A 20,912-nucleotide genomic window follows, 5' to 3' on the forward strand; every position below is an offset into this window, starting at 1 on the left:
CCACTACACACTACACTACACACTACACTACAATATACACTACACACTACACTACACTCTACACTACACTACACTCTACACAACACTATACACTACACTCTACACTACACTACACACTACACTGCACTCTACACTACACTTTACACTACACTCTACACTACACTCTACACTGCACTCTACACTACACTCAACTACACTACACACACTACTCTCTACTCTACACTACGCTACACTACACTCTACACTACACTATACACTACACTATACTCTACACTACACTACACTCTACACTACACTCTACACTACACTTTACACTACACTACACACTACACTACACACTACAATACACTCTACACTAGACTCTACACTACACTACACACTACACTACACTCTACACTACACTCTACACTACACACTACACTACACTCTACACTACACACTACACTACACTACACACTACACTACACACTACACTACACTCTACAATACACTCTACACTACACTATACACTACACTATACACTACACACTACACTACACTCTACACTACACTACACACTACACTACACACTACACTACGCTATATACTACACTACACTACACACTACACTACACACTACACTACACTCTACACTACGCTACACTCTACACTACACACTACACTACACTATACACTACACTCTACACTACCCTCTACACTACACTCTACACTACACTCTACACTACACACTACACTACGCTATATACTACACTACACACTACACTACACACTACACTACGCTACACTCTACACTACACACTACACTACACACTACACTACGCTATACACTACCGTGGTTGCCCTGGAGGTCAAAAGGCTACGCGGAAGGCGACCTTTGCCTTTCTGTCCGGGGGGGGGGGGGGGTGGTGTGAGGGGTGTGTTGGGGTGTGGGGGGGGGGTTGTGGGGGTGTGGGTGGTGGTGGGGGGTGTAGGGGGTGTGGGGGGTTGTGGGTGTGTGGGGGGTGTTGTGGGTGTGTGGGGGGTGTTGTGGGGGGTGTGGGTGGTGTTGCTGATAGTGATTGGCACCTGTAAAGGCTGGCAAAGTGCACCACGAGGGGGTGTGGGAGCGGCCAGCACCACGCCCGGCCGCCTTTGTCTCCCCCCCCGCTGCCGATTGTTTCGTAGACACCTGCAGCAGCAGCAGCTACTCATTTGAGGCTGAGTCGACCTAGGGGACAGGAGGCCCAGGACCGGTTCAGATAATCGCCGCTGCTGGTCTCAGCTCGTGAGCGAGAATCGAACTCGGGTGGCCGTGATGGTTGTGCAAGGAAGCGCTAACCGCTGCGCCACCGCTCCTCACTCAGAGGTAACAACAAGATGCTCGGTGTAGTCGGCACTTTGCTTCGTTCAACATTTTTATTTTTTATTTTTATTATCAATGCTTTGCTTTATGTAACCTCCCTTCCCCCCCCCCTCAATTGTTTAAATGAAATATTTCAAGCTCTGCTCCTTCTTCTGACCCCTTCCTTCCCTCTCTCTCTCTCTACTCACTCTCTCCCTGCTCTGCATCTGCACTCGGCCCCCCTCGCAGTCCCACGGACCCCCGACGGGCAAGCTCACAATGTGCCCGCAACAGAGCTCTCGTTCCAAGACGGAGGTTCTTTGTGAAGCCATCTGGCTTCCATGAGAGATTCGTTCATGAGGCTATCCACATATACAAGCACAGAGACAATTTCAACCGAGAAGATGGATTCTATCTTAGCAATCATTGGAAAGATTTGATAAACCATTTCAGTTCTTAATTGATTGTTCACGCTTACAGTGGCTTTCAGACAGCATACATTATAAAAAATTTCGTCTCCCCCCTCCTCTTTTCACAATATAGATGGACTAGTCCTGGGTAAACTGCCAAATCGCTGCGCGTGACGCAAACGTTTTTTATAAATAAATAAATGCGTCGTTTAAAAATAAATTTATGCAAACCAACACACCTGATGATGACCGTTTGAGTTATGGTCGATATGTCGTGATAATTTTTTTTTATTGTTTTATATATATATTTTATTATTTTGTTGTTTATCTTCAACGTGACTTTACCGAAAAAACTAAGAATATAAAGCTCTCTACCGTCATCCCCCACCGAGCACGCGGCCCTCCTCCAGCTCCCGCTGCTCCTTGAAGGCCGCGCGTGGCGGAACTCCGGGCCCACACCACACCCAAGGCTCCGACTGGATCGCGGAAGATGCCCAGCGCTGCTGGCCGGACGTTTCCGCTCCACGACCACTTTTCCTCGCCCTGCCATTCCCTCTCTATCTACCCCCTTTCTCTACGCCCCCCTCTCTCTCTCTCTGTCTCTATCCCCCACCCCCTTTCTCCCTACTCTATGTCTATGTCGCCCCTGTTTTCCATGTCGCTCTCACGCACACGCACACGGACGCGCGTCCGTGTCACGACGCGGTTGGGCTACGTGGCGTGGGAAGGAAATTCAACAAACATGCGTTGTTTGCAGACGCGCACGGGAGACGCGCTGCTACTAACACCTCCACCCTCCCCCCACCCCCCACCCCCCGTGTATCTTCCCTCGCACGTATCGGCGCTAATCCGATATCAATTAGCGGCATCTGTTTCGATAACGTGATGGGAGCGAGCGGCTCTAGCGGAGCGAGAGACGGAAGTCTTCCCGCAATGACGGTAAGAGATCCTCCATCCCTCCCTCCCTCCCTCCATCCCCCCTTCCTCCCCTTCCTCCCTCCCCTCCCTCCCTTCCATCCCATCCCTCCCTCCATCCCCCCTTCCTCCATCCCCCCTTCCTCCCCTCCCTCCCTCCCTCCCCTCCCTTCCCTCCCCTCCCTCCATCCCATCCGCTCTTCCTCCATCCCCCCTTCCTCCATCCCCCTCCCTCCCCTCCCTTCCCTCCCCTCCCCTCCCTCCCTCTGATTTTAAACGATCAGAACAGGAAGATGCTTGGTCTTTCGGCACTTTCGTTCGTCATGTCATGTCTTTTTTTACATCTTTTTTGTTTGCTTATGTGCCTCCCTTTTTTTACAAAATCAAAGATATAACACGGTTTTCCCATGCGACATAAATCCCATTGTGTGCTGCTGTGGTCATAAACACCAGCAAACAGAAAATTCAGCCTTTAAAACCCATCACCAGATCCCGTGCTTTCGTCACATTACACAAAGCGCCCTCGGTAGCTCAACACGTCGAGAAAGACGCGACACTCCCACCCCCCGTCAACTGAGTGTACCGAAATTCCAGAAAAAAATTCTGGCAGAAACTCGGAGGGCCTTGAAGATGCGGCAGTGGCTGGGGAAGCCGCTCCCGTCAATTGCGCATTTCCTGGCCCTATAGATGGCCAGTTTGGCATTGTTCATGATGAAGTTAATCAACCCCTAAATATCCTTGGTATCCTCGTTCCCCCTATATCCAAAAATACGAATTGTGGGGGAGAAATGAAGATGGAATTTCAGTGGAATATTGCGTTACAGCTTATAGAGCGAGTCTAGGCTTTTGCCGCGTACGTATTGATGCGCCACTGTTTCGAGCTCACCGCAGAATCCCCGTTCAGGATTTGCGTCTGCGAAAAGTGCCAGGAATGCGTTCGTGGTCACAGTCCCATGGGCAATGCTCCAGCTAAGATCACCGTGGCGCTTGTACGGTGGATTGGAGTGAAACAGCTCCCAATGAGGCCTCGCGCGACCACTGCAGGGCATCGTGTCCCTCCAAGCGTAGCCCTTGCGTGACGTTATTATTTGTTGGTGGTGGAAATCGCCCATTTAGGCGTACAGATTTTTTCCGGTCTACACCTGAGAAGCACCCCTCCCTGGTCATTCCCAGTGAAGTGCTCCCCACTGCTGCTGTGAAGAAGAGAGTTGAGTTTGCTTCCTTGCTGGGACCACATTCAGTGTTGGTGGCACTGGGCCACCGCCGGCCGACTCCTCACCAGCACTCACAGCAGGTGCGCTGCTCCCCACTGCTGCTGTTGAGAAAGACGTTCGTACCTCATTCACGAGTTTTGCGGCGAGTCTCACCGAGTGCATCTTGGTCATTGCAGTTACTGTATCTCGTTAGGGAGAAGCCACTGCCCCTCCGTGCCTGGTCTCACCACATCGCCCACCCTAGTGGGACGTGCGTCCACCACGCGTTTCTCCATGGCAGGGCCCACAAGAGAGAGGGTCGTGCCACGTTGATATTCCGTAACAGCGGCTCGTGAGCGAATTCTGATGCTGACCGGGGTGTATTCAGTCGGGCGGTGACAGGCAAACCCCATGTATGTAGGATACTCCTGTAGAAGTGGGGAATCTGTGCGAGTGGAATGCCTTCAATGTCCATGAAGAAGAGCCGCTTGCAGCACTGAAGGCCCCCGAGGTTATTCAGAAAAAAAAAAACATTTGCTGTGGAACACCACACGGGTGATGGGGCCGTGCAGAGAAACTTCTGTACGGCTTGTAGACGAAATGTAGGCAGCTGGCTCCGTACACACACCGGACCCTTGCCCTCGCCCTCCCGCAGTGGCAAGGCCAAGACACCGGCAGCCACGCGGTGCTTCCTCTGCGGCCAGAAGAAGGCAGCTATCAGTCTCTGAAGTTTTGCTATGAGGTATGCGGGTCGAGCGAGGGAAAAGAAGCGGTGCCCCAAGGTGGATGCAACCAACTGGTTCGCCACCTGGGGGGCGGGGGGGGGGGTTCCCTCTAAACGTGAGAGACTTCTTCTTTGGTTCTTTCGGTAAAGTCACCACCACGTAGAATGAGAATAAAATAATAAATTGATAAAATAAAATAACACAATTAAATTCTCACGACGTTTCGGCCACAACACAAGCGGCCTTCATCAGGTGAAGGGACGAGACTGTCTGGAGCTGGAGCTCCAGCGCTGTCCTACCAGACAGTCTCGTCCCTTCACCTGATGAAGGCCGCTTGTGTTGTGGCCGAAACGTCGTGAGAATTTAATTGTGTTATTTTATTTGATCAATTTATTATTTTATTCTCATTCTACGTGGTGACTTTACCGAAAGAACCGAAGAAGATGAATCATTGCAGTCACGAAAGCTTTAAATCGTGAGAGACTTGCGCAGGCGCCCCCAAGGCTCGAGTCGTTTCCTCGGCCTTCTCTTCCAGGACATCCCAATTTTCCTGCAGTGGTTTTTTTCCTCCACGCCCCAGGAGCACGCCGAGATGGTTCAGACTCTCACTCTTTACTCCACGTTATTGTCTTGGCCAACTCAGGGAACCGGGCCTCGTCCCACTTCCCAACAAGCAGGCCACTGCACTTCTCCCAGATCATCCTGGAGGAGGAGGAGGAGGAGGAGGCCGCACGCGGTGGAGTAAACCTCGTGACACTCGTGCAGCCGCTCGATGTCGTTCAAAGCTCAGTAAGGAGAGGAGGATGTCGTCGGCACACGCTGTGAGGGTCACTCTCATACCGCGGCTCTTTTAGAGTCAGTCCGGCGAGTCAGCGTCGGAGTAGACGCAGAAAGCGCTCCACGACGAGCGTGGAGAGCTGTCCTGACATAGGACGGCCTTAGCCTGATACCACTTCTGAAATCTATAGGAGCAATTAGTCCACCATTAACTTTAACCAGACACTGGGCCATGTTGTACAGCAAACTAATTAATCCTATGAAGCGAGTCCCAATACCAAACGCTTTTAGAGTGCCAAGAAGATACTGGTGATCAACCCTGTCAAAGGCTTTCTCTTGATCAAGGGAGAGAAAGGCAAGTGGAAAGTTCAAATGCTCCGACAGACTGACCAAATCTCTGACCAGGAAAATCCCATCATGGAATGTCCTCCCTGGAACAGCGTATGCCTGGTCATCGGCAATAACCTTAGCCAACACCCCTCTTAAGCCTTGCAGACGCAGCTTCCGGTAGAATCTTATAGTCTGTGCTCTGCACTGAGACTGGACGCCAATTTTTTATAGGTGTCTGAGGTCGCCCTTTTTCGGAATCAGTGTGAGCATGGCTCTCCTCCACTGCTTCATCCAGCACGGCTTTGTAGTCCTTTACGTATGGAGTGCCAAAACTGTTGATAAAACTCCCCCGTCAGCCCATCAATCCCTGGGGATTTGTTCTTGGCCAGGGCATTCACTGCCATGTCCAGGTCGCTTTGTTTGACCTCTTCTTCTAGAAGGTCCCTGTCTTCTTCATCTGGCAGGTCCTTCCAGATTTCATTCTGGGCCACTGTGGATATATGCTCTGGAGAGAATAGATTTCCATAGTACTGTGCTATTGTTGCAGCTATTTGATTATTGTTTGAGTCAAGGACCCCCCTGTCATCAAATAAATGCTCCCATGGCTTTGCGTCCACCATTCTGCTTCCGTAATGAGAAGGAAAGTGTCGAGCTAAGAGTCCCTATCAAGGGCATCTTTAAAACGAGAGCGTACAAATGCCCCTTTTGCCTCTTCTGTCTGCAACCCTTTTAGATATTCTAGGGTCTCCACATATTCCTGCAGTAAGGCCTGGATCGTCCCCAATCTTCCGCCTTTGCTCTAAAGTATGGACCCTGTTCTCCAGCTCACTAATTTCTTGGTCAATATTTGTTGTGTTTCCCCAGGCGTACAACTGACACAGTTTTTTTTTAATGTGTACTTTCCCTATGTCGCACCATTGTGCTAGGGTATTAAACCGATCTTTCTTTCCCTGCCACTCCACCCAGAAGACCCCAAAGAGACCAGTGAAGGTGGTGTCTTGCAAAAGGGCATTATTGAAATGCCAGTATGCCGATCCCCTTGGGACTGCTCGTATTTTCATTTCAAGTAGTATTAGGCGATGATCGGCCAGTGGTGCCGCCTGAATACTGGACGACACTGCACTATTTTCAAGGTCTTTTGAGATGTAAAACCGGTCAATCCTTGACTGTGACAGTGTTCTGTCAGCTCCGGTTCTCATAAAGGTGAAACCTCGCTGCTTTGGATGTTGTGTCCGCCACACATCTACAAGACTGCACGTGCGGAGCACCTGCCGCAAGGTATTCAGGACACCGCTTTTGAACTGGTCGGTGCCAGTGCGGTCGAGGACATCGAGTGTACAGTTGAAATCTCCTCCCAAAATCAGACACTCGTCATTTGGGATGTTTTTTGAGATGGTCCTGTAACTCATTGAAAAAAATCATTTTTTCTGCATCATTGATGGGGGTATAGATGTTTATGAGGTGGACAGAAATGTCATTAAGTTTGATCGTTACGTCGAGGGCTCTTCCCGGTACCACCTCAACCTGGTTAACTATGGTGGGTGTAAACCCTGATGCAAATAACGTTGCCACTCCTGAAGAATAATGAGTAAGGTGACTGAAAAACAAATCACCTATCCATTCCGCTTCCCATTCACTCTCCTCGCTGGTTGTAAGATGCGTCTTCTTTTGCGAGAGAACGCACAAAGTGTCTCTTGAGTGGACCTCTACACCCATTTATATTAATTGCCGCTATCCACAGCATTATGTGTCAGTGGAGTTGTCGCCAGGTGTGTGTTTATTTCCACGTAGTTATTTGGCCCAGGAAGTACCTGATCCTTTTCCTTTCCTTTCCAGATGACGACTTTCCCTGTCTCTTGAAGTCCTGTTCAACATGGAGTAGGGAGGCTATAATTGCCTCCACATTTCGCCACCTTGACAGAGCTGCAGTCACTCGTTCTTCTGAGCCATGCGCTTCGTCTAAAAAGGTCCACAGCTCTGACTGTGAGAATATTGGTGCCCCTTCAGTCAGCTCAGCAGATGTCAGGTTCACTGAACTTCCTGTGCCGAGGGTTTCTTCCAACTCCTCTTCTTGGCTTACCCCCTCAGCCCCCAGGCTTTGAGGATTTTCAGTCGCCGTGGTATCCTCCGCCGATGCTTTATCGGGTGATGCCGCCTGCTCCCTCAATTGACGGCCTTCCATCGTCCTCGTCTTGTTCAGCCCCCGCAGTTTGGTCAGCGGGGTCCTGTTTGGGCCCCTCCGTGCTCTTGGCCGCTCGCGTTTCCTGGGCGCCCTCGGCCGCCTCGCTGGGCGCGTCGTCGAGGTCTGAAGCGCGACCCTCTTCACTTGTTTCCTCCGCCACTGCACAGGTTGCTTTTCCCCCCCCGCTTCTATTTCAGGCTCCAGATTTTCTTCAGGCGTCCTGCGCTTGAGCTTGGTTCCCGCACGGGGCTTCCTCCCTGTGCGTGTCCCGCCTCTAGGGCATCTGGGACGGTGAAGACCGCTGTCCTTGCCACCGGCAGCTCTCCGCGTCTCCCCCAGGCGTTGGTGCGATGTCCGGCTCCAACTCTGGAGATCTTTAAAGGGACTGACCTCATCCACACTTGACTCTGGAGACGACGAAGCCGAATCCTCCGTAAATTTCCGCTTCAGAGGTCCGGCTGTCAATGATGGCTGGGTGGCTGGCTGAGCCTCAGTCTCCATGGCAGTAGCTGGTGTTGGAGCGGGGTCTACCGCCATCTCGGGTGATCTCTGTGGTGAGGGACCCTCTCCTGAGTCACTTGTTGGGTGTGCTTCTTTAGCACCCTTTTCCACAGTTGCCTCGCTGTTGGATTGGGCATTTGCTGTCTTTGGGCAGTGTTTTTTTTAATATGCCCCTCTGCTTTGCATAGGTTGCATTTTACCACGTCCATGCAGTAAAACAGCCTATGGGCCCTTCCTCCATGCATGACCACAAAGGAGCCCTTCCTCAAGCTGCCCATTGGGCACCAGCATGTAGGCCTGTCTTCTAAAAGACAAGACATGCCTCAAGGCAGGATTTTTGAGGCCCAGAGGCACACGCTGTAGGTTGGAAGTTAGCGTGCCCAACTTAGCCAGGTTATCTTGGATGTTAAATTTCGATTTAAAGCTTTCGTGACTGCAAGGATTCATCTTCGTTGGTTCTTTCGGTAAAGTCACGTAGAATGAGAATAAAATAATAAATTGACAAAATAAAATAACACAATAAAATTCTCACGACGTTTCGGCCACAACACAAGCGGCCTTCATCAGGTGGCCGTAACGTCGTGAGAATTTTATTGTGTTATTTTATTTTATCAGTTTATTATTTTATTCTCATTCTACGTGGTGACTTTACCGAAAGAACCAAAGAAGATGTATCTTGGATGTCTTTATCGGAATGTAGGGGGGGGGGGGGGGGACGTTGGATGTGATCACGCGCGCCGACGGCGACGACAGTGGCTCCAAGGTGAGGTGCCACTCGTCAACCGTCGGCCCCTTCTCCGTGGCAGCGTTTGCCACCTTTTGGGACTCCATGAAGAAGACCAACCCTTCCGCTCACCTTGGAGGCGCGCTTTTATCGAGCCTCCAGGCACGATGGCGCCCAGCGCTTCCGCGTAGGCTTCGAGCGGGACATCGGTGGAAGCCCGGGGCAGCGGATCCCAGCCTTCACGCGGAGGCTCCAGCTGCTGTCGCTGCTGCTGCTGCGGGCGCCTTGCAGGCCCCCAAGAGACCGGCCTTGCGTAGCGCGAGGTAGCTTCCGCGTACGTTGTCGCGGGTCGGGGGGGACATCTTCACTCGTGTGAGATGTCGCACACAACTGCTGAAGCAAACCTTTCTATTTTCTAAAGCCAAGAAAAAAAATCAACATAAAAAAAAACAAGAAACGAAAACTACGTATATAAAGATGGTCAAACGTGTGTGTTTTTACGACCAACTTCTCTTAATTACTATTACTGCTGTCCACCCAAAGCTCCCCTGGAGAGGGTCAAATTACTAAGAGGAGGGGAAAAAAAAGCACAGCAATAAGAATTTAAAAAAAACACTGTAAACACGCTCGCAGCACAAAACACGAGGGGTTTAAAGGGGACGTTGGCACTGCACCTCACACCGGCCGGTGTGCGGTGCAGTGCCAACACGTGGCGCGTGTAACACGTGGAAGCCTGCACGAGACAGAGGAACGAAAAAAAAGAACACGATAAACCACAATTTTTTAAAAAAAAAATTGCTTGAGGAACAAAGGAACTCAAAATTGAAATAACAACGAAGGAAAAGCGTGATTATGAAATCAACTATCAAATAAAAGTGGAGGATTGTGCGGAGGGCAAAGAGACCTGCACACTGCAGAGAGCGCGGCCGCGCCCCGAACAGTGGAAACAACGAAAGTCCAAACAAAAAAAGTGATCACAAATGGTGTATAAAGCGAGACACTTGCTGGGGGTGAAGATACATCCCGGAAACAGGGGAGATAAATCAAGTTGTAGAGTAAGGTAGAGGGCTTCGGGTGAAACCCTTCCACTCCCCTCCTCCCCCCTCCCTCCTCCCTCCCCCTCCCCTCCCTCCCCTCCCTCCCTCCCTCCCTTCTCCCCCCCCTCCCTCCCTCCCTCCCTCCCTCCCTCCCTCCCTCCCCTCCCTCCCTCCCTCCCTCCCTCCCTCCCCTCCCTCCCTCCCTCCCTCCCCCCCTCCCTCCCTCCCTCCCTCCCTCCCTCCCTCCCTCCCCTCCCCTCCCTCCCTCCCTCCCTCCCCTCCCCTCCCCTCCCTCCCTCCCTCCCTCCCTCCCCTCCCTCCCTCCCCACCCCTCTCCTCCCTCCCTCCCTCCCTCCCTCCCTCCCCTCCCTCCCTTCTCTCCCCTCCCCTCCCTCCCTCCCTCCCCTCCCCTCCCTCCCTCCCCTCCCCACCCCTCCCCTCCCCTCCCTCCCTCCCCTCCCACCCCTCCCCTCCCATCCCTCTCCTCCCTCCTTCCCACCCCTCCCCTCCCATCCCTCCCTCCCTCCCCTCCCTCCCTCCCTCCCTCCCTCCCTCCCCTCCCCTCCCTCCCTCCCTCCCTCCCCTCCCTCCCTCCCTCCCTCCCTCCCCACCCCTCTCCTTCCTCCCTCCCTCCCCTCCCTCCCTTCTCTCCCCTCCCCTCCCTCCCTCCCCTCCCCTCCCCTCCCTCCCTCCCCTCCCACCCCTCCCATCCCTCTCCTCCCTCCCTCCCTTCCTCCCTCCCACCCCTCCCCTCCCTCCCCTCCCTCCCACCCCTCCCCTCCCTCCCACCCCTCCCCTCCCTCCCACCCCTCCCCTCCCTCCCCTCCCACCCCTCCCCTCCCTCCCCTCCCCTCCCTCCCACAACCAAAGGCGCCTCATTATAATGCGCAACCGCGCGTCGTTCTGAACGCGCTTAGTCGACGCCGGGCGACAGCGTCTCTGCGCTGAGCGATTTTATAGAACAAGCCCCCCCCCCCCCCCCCCACCATGCCTCCCTCGAATGCCCTGTAGTCTGCGCGAGATGTACCCACCACCCCCCCCACCATCACCCACCCACCACCACCCACCACCACCTACCCACCCACCACCACCCCCCCACCACCACCCCCCACCATCACCCACCCACCAACACCCACCACCACCTACCCACCCACTACCGGATGATCTCCTGTGCGTCTCTGTCTCTCCGTCTCTTTGTATCTGTCTCTCTGTATCTGTCTCTCTGTATCTCTGTCTCTGTCTCTCTGTCTCCCTGTCTCTGTCTCTCTGTATCTGTCTCTCCGTCTCTCTGTCTCTCTGTATCTGTCTCTCTGTCTCTGTCTCTCTGTATCTGTCTCTCTGTATCTGTCTATCTGTCTCTCTGTCTCTGTCTCTCTGTCTCTCTCTCTGTCTCTCTGTCTCTGTCTCTCCGTCTCTCTGTATCTGTCTCTCTGTCTCTGTCTCTCTGTCTCTGTCTCTCCGTCTCTCTGTATCTGTCTCTCTGTCTCTGTCTCTCCGTCTCTCTGTATCTGTCTCTCTGTCTCTGTCTATCTGTCTCTCTGTCTCTGTCTCTCTGTCTCTCTCTCTGTCTCTCTGTCTCTGTCTCTCTGTATCTGTCTATCTGTCTCTCTGTATCTGTCTATCTGTCTCTCTGTCTCTGTCTCTCTGTATCTGTCTCTCTGTATCTGTCTCTCCGTCTCTCTGTATCTATCTCTCTGTATCTGTCTCTCTGTATCTCTGTATCTGTCTCTCTTTCTCTGTCTCCCTGTCTCTGTCTCTCTGTCTCTGTCTCTGTCTATCTGTCTCAGCCTCTGTCTCTCCGTCTCTCTGTATCTGTCTCTCTTTCTCTCTGTCTCACTGTATCTGTCTCTCTGTATCTGTCTCTCTGGATCTCTGTCTCTCTGTATCTGTCTCTCTGTATCTGTCTCTCTGTATCTGTCTCTCTGTCTCACTGTATCTGTTTCTCTGTGTCTGTCTCTCTGTATCTGTCTCTCTGTATCTGTATCTCTATATCTGTCTCTCTGTATCTGTCTCTCTGTCTCTCTGTATCTGTCTCTCTGTCTCTCTGTCTCTGTCTCTCTGCCTATCTGTCTCACTGTATCTGTCTCACTGTATCTGTCTCTCTGTCTCTCTGTCTCACTGTATCTGTCTCTCTGTCTCTGTATCTCTGCATCTGTCTCTATGTCTCACTGTATCTGTCTCTCTGTCTCTCTGTATCTGTCTTTCTGTCTCTCTGTATCTGTCTCTCTGTCTCTCTGTATCTGTCTCTCTGTCTCTCTGTATCTGTCTCTCTGTATCTGTCTCTCTGTCTCTCTGTATCTCTGTCTCTCTGTATCTGTCTCTCTGTATCTGTCTCTCTGTCTCTCTGTATCTGTCTCTCTGTATATGTCTCTGTGTATCTGTGTCTCTGTCTCACTGTATCTGTCTCTCTGTCTCTGTCTCTCTGTCTCACTGTATCTGTCTCTCTGTCTCTGTCTTACTGTATCTGTCTCTCTGTCTCTGTCTCCATGTCTCTGTCTCTCTGTATCTGTCTCCCTGTCTCTCTGTCTCTCTGTGTCCGTGTGTATGTATCTCTGTGTGTATCTCTGTGTATATGTGTGTGTGTATCCGTGTGTATGTATCTCTGTGTGTATCTCTGTGTACCTGTGTGTGTATCCGTGTGTATGTATCTCTGTATGTATCTATCTGTATCTGTGTGTGTATCCGTGTGTATGTATCTCTGTGTGTATCTCTGTGTATTTGTGTGTGTGTCTGTGTGTATGTATCTCTGTGTGTATATCTGTGTACCTGTGTGTGTATCCGTGTGTATGTATCTCTGTGTGTATCTCTGTGTATATGTGTGTGTCCGTGTGTTTGTATCTCTGTGTGTATATCTGTGTACCTGTGTGTGTGTCCGTGTGTATGCATCTCTGTGTGTATCTCTGTGTACCTGTGTGTGTATCCGTGTGTATGCATCTCTGTGTGTATTTCTGTGTACCCGTGTGTGTATCCGTGTGTATGTATCTCTGTGTGTATATCTGTGTAACTGTGTGTGTATCCGCGTGTATGCATCTCTGTGTGTATCTCTGTGTACCTGTGTGTGTGTCCGTGTGTATGCATCTCTGTGTGTATCTCTGTGTACCTGTGTGTGTATCCGTGTGTATGTATCTCTGTGTGTATCTCTGTGTGTATCTCTGTGTGTATCTCTGTGTATATGTGCGTGTGTATCTATGTGTAACTGTGTGTGTGTCCCGTGTGTATGTATCTCTGTATCTCTGTGTACCCGTGTGTGTGTCCGTGTGTATGCATCTCTGTGTGTATCTCTGTGTATATGTGTGTGTATCCGGTTGTATGTATCTCTGTGTGTATCTCTGTGTACCCGTGTGTGTGTCCGTGTGTATGTATCTCTGTGTTTCCCTATGTGCAGCTAGGTGTGTAAGTATCTCCGTGTGTATCTGTGTGTCATCTCAGCCAGTCATCTCAGTCAGTCGACCCGTGGCACCTGGGTCTGCCCCGTGTCCTCCTGCCAGTGGGCGTTCGACACTTCACGTGGCCTCAAGGTGCACATCGCCTGGCACAAGCCTCGTGGTGACATCACCGTTAGTTAGTGGCGAATGGCGGTTGTTGTTGCTGTTGTGTCTAAACGTGGAGTGAAAAATCGGAGGACCCGGTGAAAAATCCACGCAACTACGTGGGGAGAGAGAGAAGATGCAAACACCAAGAAGCATACTGGGTGTCAGTGTCGGGATCGAATTCGGGACCTTCTGTATACCAGGCGAGGTAGTTAACATTTCACCACCGGGCTATATTGGCTGGGATGCGGAGGAGAGAAATGTAGACGGGGAATTAAATCTTTGTTGTTGATGAGTGTTAAGAGAAGGGGTGATTCTTCGGGTGAGAGTGGTGGGCGATATGTACAGGAGAGAGTTTGGGGCCGAGGGAGAGAGATGCAGTGAGGGTGCGGATAGTGTAAGGTTGTGGCGATGGTGACAGCTTTAGTTTAATTGCATACATGTATCTATCTCAGTCGCAGCGACGTCCCTACTTAACGCAACCCACCAATCACAGCTGTTTGTGACTCTAGCAGCTGTCACTAAACATCGGAGCGGCCGCCCGCTGCTGCTGCTGCTAGCTGCTGCTTTCTGACAAGAGTCTGACTTGGCCCCCACTCACTCGCTCGTTCGCATGAGATCGTTTGTCACGGAGCTAGCAATCCCTGTCTCTCTCACACGCACGCACGCACACACCACCTACACCCCCTAACCCTTGGCACGCCCCTTGCCACGACCATCTTCAGCCAGCCACCGCGTGATGCCTTCCCAAGACGGCCAGAAAGCAAGGCACTCTGCCGCGTTGTCCGTCGGGTGATATGGCACCCAGAACTTCGAGTCCTCTATCTATCTATCGCGTAAGATGTACGCGATCTAAACCAAAACCATAATCCGTAACACGATGTAACACGATTTTCGTCCCTGGGTTGGTCAGTGTTATTTTCTAATTGCTTATGCCTCAAAAGTATAGAAAGCGGCTGCTATTATTATTATTATTCGTCACTAACTTTGCTTTTGTGTCCAGGACTTTACGTGAACGAATGCCACAAATGCACATCACGTGTTCTCATTGTAAGGAGGGACATTTAAAAAAAATATCGCTGTCCTGGTCACAAAAGCAAAGTTAGTGGGGGGATAAATAGCCGTTGTCTTCACTTTTGAGGCATAAGCAATTAGGAAAATAACACTTACTAACCCAGGAACAAAACCATGTGTTTGTTACACAGTGATAATATAGGTGGTTTCGGGTTCTATGTCGCTGTGTACGCGATCTTACCCAAAACAACTATTTTATGCCATTGGAAACCTCATTTGCCAGTAACAAAATGTGATAATTGTTTTTTAGCCTTTTATCTGGAAACAAAACTGACACATTTTTTTTACAAGGAGTCATGTTTACATTGACCACAATACCTGCGTTCGGAACGCAAACAAAAAAATAACAACTCTGATAATGTATGTGGCACTGTCCTTGAAATTGATTGGTCCACACCCGAGACAGCTATTTGTCATATTTTGTTACTGGCAAATGAGTTTTCCAATGGTGTAAATGCTTACCCCGAGCTCTCATACTCTGATGGTGCATTGTCTTTGAGTTGTGCGCCTTTTGGCGTCTTCTGGTCCAGCATCATGTGAGACGAGGCTCTAAAGAAAGCTGTCTCGGGTGTGGACCAATCAATTTCAAGGACAGTGCCACATACATTATCAGAGTTATTTTTTGTTTGCGTTCCGACCGCAGGTATTGTGGTCAATGTAAACATGACTCCTTGTAAAAAAAAGGTGTCAGTTTTGTTGCCAGATAAAAGGGTAAAAAACCAATTATCAACTATTTTATGGATTATAATATAGTTTGTTTTTAGTGAGATCATGTAGATCCATTAAAACCTATACTAACATCCATAACAAAAGACTATTTCGTTCTTTCGGTAAAGTCACGTAGAAACTAAAATCAAATAACAATAGAATACGACGTTTCGGTTGCAGCACAAGCAGCCATCATCAGTTAAGAATGAATGATTAGACACAGACACGGACAACAACATAGGCACACACGCATGCAGAGAGAGACACGCACACAAAGACACACCGAGCGAGACACACACACACATCCGATTGTCTTTGTGTGTGTGTGTGTCTCTCTTCATGCGTGTCTGCCCGTGTTGTTTCCGTGTCTGTGTTTGATCATTCATTCGCGAAAGCTTCGATTCATAATAATATTACTATTTTTTTTAGGCGAGATTTTAAATATGCACGCGATCTAGCCCCCCCCCCAAAAAACCGACGTAATATATATTCTTGGTTATTTCGGTAAAGTCACCACGTAGAAGGGAAACAATAAAATAATAAAAATATAAAACAATTTCCCTTCTACGTGACTTTACACCACTGTTATATTCTTGGTTATTTCGGTAAAGTCACCACGTAGAAGGGAAACAATAAAATAATAAAAATATAAAACAATTTCCCTTCTACGTGACTTTACACCACTGTTATATTCTTGGGTATTTCGTTAAAGTCACCACGTAGAAGGGAAACAATAAAATAATAAAAATATAAAACAATTTCCCTTCTACGTGACTTTACACCACTGTTATATTCTTGGTTCTTTCGGTAAAGTCACCACGTAGAAGGGAAACAATAAAATAATAAAAATATAAAACAATTTCCCTTCTACGTGACTTTACACCACTGTTATATTTTTGGTTATTTCGGTAAAATTCACCACGTAGAAGGGAAACAATAAAAGAATAAAAATATAAAACAATACAATTCTCACGACGTTTCGACCGCAACACAAGCAATCATCATCAGGTGTGACAACCACAGCAAGAAAATTAGAAAAAAGTGGCGTTTTTTTTCTCTTGCTGTGGTTTTCACACCTGATGATGACTGCTTGTGTTGCAGTCGAAACGTCGTGCGAATTTGATTGTTTCATATTTGTATTATTTAATTGTTTCCCTTCTACGTGGTGGTGACTTTACCGAAAGAACCAAGAACGTGAATCCCTGCAGTCACGAAAGCTTTAAATCAAAATTCGACGTAATATAGTTGATTTTTTTTTGGGGGGGGGGGGGGAACGAGATCGCTAATTACGCGATATAACCACCACCCCCACCCCCCCTCTCCAAAAAAAACAAAACCTGTGTCTTGGACGTGATTGCTCGCGAAAGCTTCCGTGTTGATGTTCCAGCGGCGTCGCCCCCTCTGCGCGCACCGCCTGGGGGACGAAGAGGCGGTGTCCATTTGTTCTGGAGCACGTGTCGCGCAGGCTGCATGATACTCGGTCCTTTGGAGGTGTTGACTACCTCGCCCCGGTACGCAGGAGGTCGTGACTTGACAGCCTGGCTGCTGTATATTTCGAGTTTGCCTGCCTGCCTGCCTCACTCACTCTCTCTCTCATCTCTCTCATCTCTCTCTCTCTTTCTCTCTCTCCCTGTGGTCGCGTAGATTTTTATCCGGGTTCTCCGATTTTTGTTACCCTCCAACATTTAGAATTAAATGTCACGCGTTTAGAGTTGTTTGACTGCTGCTGTACATTTTCACATGGTGGTGATGATGATGATGATAAGCCAATCTAGATTTGAAGTTTTCGGGACTGCAGCGATCCGTACTCTTTGGTTCTTTCGGTAAAAGTCACGTAGGTATAAAATAAAATCAATTAAATCACGACGTTTCGGGCGCACAGCACAAGCGTCCGTCATCAGGTGGGACAACCACAGCAAGAAGCAATTGCTGAAGTGATGATGAGCCACTTCCTTGATATCATTTGTGGCCAGGTCACTTCCGAAAAATATCTCCATAGCTCAGTGGGCCTTACCTGGTAAAATAAAAAATAGTTTTTGCGACAAAATACCTCGCCCGGGATACAGGAGGTCGTGGGTTCGATCCCGACCATGACGCCTGCTGCTGTATATTTGGAGTTTGCGTGTCTCTCTCTCTCTCTCATCATCATCACGGTGGCTGGAGATGTTAACTACCTCGCCCGGTGTACAGGAGGTCGTGGGTTCGATCCCGACCCTGACGCCTGCTGCTGTATATTTGTAGTTTGCGTCTCTCTCTCTCTCTCATCATCATCACGGTGGCTATGAGATGTTAACTACCTCGCCTGGTATGCAGGAGATCGTGGGTTCGATCCCGACCCTAACACCTGCTGCTGCACATTTGGAGTTCGCCTGTCTCTCTCTCTCATCATCATCACAGTGGCTAGGAGATGTTAACTACCTCGCTGGGTATACAGGAGGTCGTGGGTTCGATCCCGACCCTGACACCTGCTGCTGTATATTTGGAGTTTGCGGTGTCTCTCGCTCTCTCTCTATCCCCATGGTAGCATGGATTTCTCTCCAGGTTCTCTGGATTTTCCCTCCACATTCAGACTCAACGTCGCGCGTTTAGAATAATTTGACTGCTTTTAATGTCCACGCGATGACCACGCCGCTTCGCTGGGCTGTCGTTTGTGATCGCCAGATCGCTGTTGGAAGAAAAAAAAATGACTTCACAGCTCAGTGGGCAGTGGCTGGTAAAATAGTGGAAGGAAAAAAAACCTGTTGTCTCGTTGAGCTCTGTTTTATCGTGGAAAGTTCTTTGCGTTGCTCTTTGACCACTTGCCCTCGAGAAAATTGGGCAAAATTTAATCGAACGGTCATTTTGGCAAGAGACGTGTCTTTGACCTGCCCCAGTAAACCTGGAAGGTTGGGTCAACGTCACACCGACGTCGGGGCTCGCTTTTGACGCCACGCTTCCGGCCGCGTCGATGCAACATCGCTCCGACGTGGCCACACCAATCGTCTCGCGTTACCGATTATAACCAACCGAAGCAGTGGCATTTAACAGAATCCATGCGTGTGCATGCTTTTTCTTCCCTTGCTGTTTTTTTTTTTTGTTATATCTTTGTGTGTTTTTTGCCGCGCGGACCACGCAGAGTTGTTTCATGTCACGGAGCTGCGCATTGAGTGCCCCTGTCAAATGCACGCGCGGTCTCGCCCGCCTGTGTGAGGCGTGTGCGTGCCGCACAAGTTAATTGAATCGACTGATGGTGGTAATTAAAAGGGCTTTTGTTTTCCGTGATCCGCGATTTTATCTGCCCGTGGTTTTTTTTTGGGACGCGGGTTTATTTTATTTTTCCCCATTTCCTTTTTTTTTCTGGAGAGAAAAATCTTAGCGCTTAAAGAGTCTGGCGGGGCAGGCGACGTGGGTGGTGGTTGTGGTGGGTAGGTGGGTGGGTGGTGGGTTAGTGGATGCTGGGTGGTAGTGGGTGGGTGGTGGGTGGTGGTGGGTGAGTGGATGGTGGGCAGTGGTGATGGGTGGTGGTGATGGTGGTGGGTGGTGGTGGTGGTGGGTGAGTGGATGGTAGGTGGTGGGTGGGTGGTGGTGGGTGAGTGGATGGTGGGTAGTGGTGATGGGTGGTGGTGATGGTGGTGGGTGGTGGTGGTGGTGGTGGGTGAGTGGATGGTAGGTGGTGAGTGGGTGATGCGTGGTGGTGGTGGTGGTGGTGTGTGATCGTGGGTGGTGGTGGGTGGGTGGTGGTGGTTGGTGAGTGGATGGTGGGCGGCGGTGGATGTGTGATGAGCGGTGCTGCTGGTGGGTGGGTGGTGGTGGTGAGTGGGTGGTGGTGAGTAGTTGGTGGGTGGGTGGTTGTGGTGGTGGTGAGTGAGTGAGTGAGTGGTGGTGGGTGGGTGGTTGATGGGTGTGTAGTGGGTGGCGACCCGGGTTCAATTCCCGCTCACGGCCAATACCAGAGACGATCATCTGAACCGGTCCTGTGCCTCCCCTAGGTCGACTCAGCCTCAAGCCTGGCGTGGTGTAGTCTACGCATCGTGTGCTGTGGCGACAATCCTTAGGTGCTGCTCGCTAACCGCACTTGCTCCAGCGGTCTGTTGAGGTTATACGGGGGATCTTTGCCTTTGCGTGAGAGTGAATGTGCGAGTGGTGTGAATCCAAGACCAGTGGCCATTATCTGAACCGGTCCTGGGCCTCCCCTAGATTCACTCAGCCTCGAATGAGTACCTGGTGCGGTGTGTGAACATCGCCACTGGGGAGACAAAGGCGGCCGGGCGTGGTGTTGGCCACCCACCCCCTGCTCGCTAACAGCACTTGCCCCAACAGTCTGGTAAGGCTATACGGGGGATCTTGCCTTTGCTTTGTGTATGCGAGTGAGTGGATTTGTCTTGTTCTCTCCTCTGTCCTGCACTTGCCCCATTAGTCTGCCCAAGGCTATGCGGGGGACCTGTGTCTGTACGAATGTCCCTCTAACAAAGTGTGAAACGTCGATTACTCAATACTGATTAAGGTTATAATCGTGTAACAATAATCGAAGTGCCTTGCTGCGGGACATTGCGTATTACAGAAGAAAAAAAACGCGTCTCTGATTGACTTTCCAGATTCAACAAGGGTCCCGTTCTTCCTACGGATGGCCTCAGTGCCAACAGCAATCTGGCATCTGTTCAGGAAACACTCAAAGGGGTCTGCTGATGAGTCTAAAGAGGATGGAAACGGTTCCAGAGTTTTAGTTGTTTTAGAAATAATAATAATAATAATAAAAAAATTCGCAGCTTAGAAACTTGATTTAAGATCGGCCTGGAACATCGATAAATCCGCCGATGGGCTAAAAGCATTAACAATTAATGTCTGGATAATTCTGCCGGCATATTTCTATCTTTACCACGGAGTTTCCCTACAGCAACTCGCGTAATAAAATGCTGCGTGCGATGTACAGCACAATTTGCGAATTTAAGAGGGATACATTGACATCAATCTTTGGTTCTTTCGGTGAAAGTTACGTGTCTTTACCCAAAGACCCAAAGATGAATTCCTGCAGTCACGAAATCTTCGAACCAAGTTGAATATATTGACACGCTTTCGTTGTTGTCGTTATTCTTATTATTATCATCATCATTATCATCATTGGACACGATTCGTTTATTAACACAGCAATCGGACGTCCGATTACCGAGCGAAGGCACGCAACGAGGAGTGACGCGAACCCATTTACGCTACCGCGGTCCTCGCTGATCTCGTCCAGGAGCACGTGAACGCGAACTCCCCGCCCGGTCACCGCGGCCGTCTGGAACGCTCTTGCTCCCGACGTTCGCGACGCCGCTGGTTTAGCAATGCGCGCTTTTGAGACGCGAACCGACGCACGCATCTCGTGAGCGCTCACGAGTTGTTTGCGCTCAGCTTCGTCGTCCTTCCAGCCCCACGCGCCCACGATTAGCACGGCTGGCCTACGTGCGGTGGGAAAGATGCTCAACACACGCACGTACGCACGCACGCACGCGCGCAAACACGTGTC

General features: G+C 50.2%; 1 long non-coding RNA gene across 1 annotated transcript; it reads left to right on the top strand.

Annotated features, from left to right (window-relative positions):
- Positions 1–1,830: 1,830 nt before the first annotated feature.
- On the top strand, positions 1,831–15,888 carry LOC142905737 (uncharacterized). Its single transcript, XR_012929765.1, has 2 exons — positions 1,831–2,670; positions 13,545–15,888. It is a non-coding gene; the product is annotated as an uncharacterized LOC142905737 (long non-coding RNA).
- The last annotated feature ends 5,024 nt before the right edge of the window (positions 15,889–20,912 follow it).

The sequence above is a fragment of the Petromyzon marinus genome, chromosome 58 (genome assembly GCF_048934315.1).
Source record: "Petromyzon marinus isolate PM22_M1 ecotype Great Lakes invasive population chromosome 58, UKy_Petmar_22M1.pri1.0, whole genome shotgun sequence".
Lineage (NCBI taxonomy): Eukaryota > Metazoa > Chordata > Hyperoartia > Petromyzontiformes > Petromyzontidae > Petromyzon > Petromyzon marinus.